Source organism: Brassica oleracea, chromosome C1, assembly GCF_000695525.1.
Source record: "Brassica oleracea var. oleracea cultivar TO1000 chromosome C1, BOL, whole genome shotgun sequence".
NCBI classification, from domain to species: domain Eukaryota; kingdom Viridiplantae; phylum Streptophyta; class Magnoliopsida; order Brassicales; family Brassicaceae; genus Brassica; species Brassica oleracea.
The window spans coordinates 5693676-5696917 of record NC_027748.1 but is presented as its reverse complement, the minus strand read 5'-3'; the positions used below and the strand labels follow the sequence as shown (position 1 = coordinate 5696917).

The 3242-nt window shown below is 35.3% G+C and overlaps 1 long non-coding RNA gene across 2 annotated transcripts; it reads right to left on the bottom strand.

Moving 5' to 3' along the window:
* On the bottom strand, positions 1 to 1711 carry LOC106298201. Of its 2 annotated transcripts, XR_001261457.1 has the most exons (4): positions 878 to 1711; positions 677 to 805; positions 490 to 588; positions 1 to 370 (listed from the first exon to the last, which is right to left on the bottom strand). It is a non-coding gene; the product is annotated as an uncharacterized LOC106298201 (long non-coding RNA). The 2 variants fall into 2 exon arrangements; XR_001261456.1 differs by having other exon boundaries at positions 677 to 1711.
* Positions 1712 to 3242: the final 1531 nt, after the last annotated feature.

Below are 3242 nucleotides of genomic sequence, written 5' to 3'. Positions count from 1 at the left end.
TCAACACTACAAGTTCTCCTCTGAGCTCACTAATACTAACGATGAGCATGTGTTTTTTATACAGACTAAAAAAAACTCACTTCTGTTACTTCTCAAAAATCAAACCAAATTACAAAACTCCCGTGTGGAGTAAACCAGAGATTTTAGACAAGTAATGCCACTCTATTTGTACAACAGCTCTTAGGTACATGAAGTTTGGTCCCTTTGGGACAGTTAAAGGTCTTTTATCCCCTGAAGAAACAACACAAACAAAAGGTTTGTTGATTAGTGTAGGCTGTGTAGCTTCCTGAGATTCACCATTCATCTTTGAGGTGTCCTCCATTGTTATAACTCTTTTGCTTGCCACTTGCTTCTTTGTACCTGATGCAACCTTGAGGAAATACACAAAATTTTCAGATTACATGCTGATGTAACTGTTATTGACATGTGAAAAATGGTCCTCTCACGTTGGAGGGAGAACTTTTTTTTCCAGAAAAAGCAGTTCTCTACCTCTTGCAATTCACCATATATTCATATGCATCCTGTCTATCAAAGTGTTGTGGATGTTCCTGTAAAAGCTTTTGACCTGGAAGTTGTGTTCTTCTCCAGCTGCAGTTGAAATTAGTATGTCACAAAAAGAAAAGAAAAAAATGAACTTGATTCACGATCATGGTTATGCTTCGGTTTAAGAACTTACTCGAGCTTACTGATGTTTAGGACCCAAGTTTTCACCATGGAAGCCAATAATGTTTTTATATTCTTCTTCTTTGACAAGAGAAAGTTGTGGTTTCTTCTCCGCGTTTGCGTCTTTTTGAGGTTTTTTTTTCTAGAAACATGTTATTATTCTTCCATCAAAGAAAAAAATCAATCAAAAATTGCATATTACTGCACATCATACATCGGTCATAGTCGGAAAGGCTTTGTATTGGTGAGTTTAGGCGTTGTCTACTTGACACGAGTATTAACCTAAACAGTCTTCCCATTAAAACACTTATCCGATACTGTCATTGCGATGGGTTCAGTAGAAAGTACATCAGCAACACATAATAAACACATCACCATATCAGTATTTGTACAGAGAAATCCATTAGTTATAAGATCCAAAAATTCTTCCTGACAAGAATCTCTCACCAGATCGGTCTCCAACAAAAAACATGTGTACCTGATTTAATGGTATGACTTTGTCTCTCTTGTTCCTCACCGTTTCTGGTTTCAATTACTTTTTTTCTATTCACCAGCTTGGATCTATCGAAGAACCCTATTCATGTCATATATCTACTTTCTCAAGCCTTGGTTCTTGCATCGGCCTGAAATTTCTTCACTTCTCTTCCAAGACCCTATATTTTCCTGGGAAAGTTTTAGGTGGGCTGAAGCTTAGTAACTTGGAAGTTTTAGATCTCTCCACGCGTAACAACAATATGTCTACAGTGGCCGGTCATCAAATCATGAAGCTGGAGTGGCGATGGTTCCAGTGTTGTTTCATGGGTTTGAAATCGTGAGTTAGAAAGAAGGCATTTAATAGAGAGAGACCTTCGGGATTTCGTTTAGGTGTGTCTGTTCATCTTAAGCAACAAAGACATTTATAGGTGAAGGTTCAGTACGGTTACTTGGAGGATGCCATGGCTGATTTAATTCGAGAGAGAGTGGGAGAAGTGGTGCAAGAGACATTAATGCATGGCTTAAAGTATCAGAATGACGTTAATGGTAGCTGTTACATAGATGAATGGTGGAGGTCGTGACTCGTGAGAATTGAAGAGCCACGCGACTTATTCTCTAGCTTACGTAGTGACAATACATCTAACCCTAGAATATATGGGCTTCCTAAGAAATACCAAAACAAAGCTCATCGTTTTATTCAGTTGGAAAACACGGTACAGCCCAAATAAAACAACGCAAGTGAAATTAGCGTTTAACTATATATGCCACGTGGCGGTTTTTGCCCTATGGTCTTTGGTGACGTGGAAGACTGTGGGTAGAGCACAAGTCTACTTTATATATATAAGATAAGATATATAATCCCAAGAGAAGAAAGCAACTATTGTATATGAAACTCTTAGAGCATGATTACTAGGGGTTGGTAGAACGAGATTCTTAGCGGAATATAAAAATCGGTTTCCTAACTTTTAACTAAAAAATATGATTAACCTCAGTCTATTAGTCGGGGTTCTTAACTCATGATTTGATATTATTATTATTTTTTTTATTTTTTTTTACATTTTTTGGTTAAGAAACGGTTTTTATATCTCTTATTTAAGAGACAGTTCTTAGATTTTAAAATCTAAGAAAAATTAAGAACTGTCTCTTAGCCGAAGCTAAGAACCCAAATTAAGAGACTGGTTAATCATTGTCTTAAATCTCTTATTTAAGAGCCGGTTCTTAGCTTTTTTTAGTTAAAAATTAAGAAACGATTTATTATATTCTGCTAAAAACCTCCACCGTAAAAACTCTCCATTAATCATGCTGTTATCATGTGAGGACAAAAGAACATTATAGAGGTGAAGTAAGTTAACTATATAAGTAAGGCCCAAGGAACAACTATTTTACTGGCTTCAGGCTGTCGTTGTTAATATTATGCGTTGGCTTGTAGAGTTATTGCTACTGACCGAAATCTCGTGATCATTTATTTTCCACTGGCCATTTATATATTCCACTTGTTTGGGTGTGTAGATTACCTGTAGTTCAGTTATGAGTTATTACTTAGATATCTCACTCTTTCAACAAGATTTTGACCATATAGATAATGGATCGTATCAAGTCTGTGTGTGCTTAAAACATGAGACTCTTTAACGTTTTCGTTTCAAACCCTCTAAATGTACAAAACCAAGGGTTTCGTTTCGTTTCGTTTATTTCTTTGTTTTTGTTTTCACTCAATTAACTAGTCATATATTGCTTCTTCTCATATACTAGTTTAACTATATTTATCAATCTTTTCGAGAAATGCGTATTTACGGATTTTTTTGTTGTTGTTAATTTCCATATTAATATTTTTTGTCTTCCAACTGTAAGGTCAATGCATTTACATGCTCTCTACTAACTTTGGGCTTGGGTGCAGCCACATGCCCTGCATGCTCACATTTATTTCACTTGTATTGTATATATGTAGTACATTATAAACTACTATTTTTATATACATTTTCGTTTTATATCTACATTTTTGTATGCATGTAAATTTCATTGAGTATATCTACATTTTTAATCCAGAGTTTCTTATAACTACGGCCGTTTATATGAGATTGATTAAAACACTTTAATGTTAAGTCTAA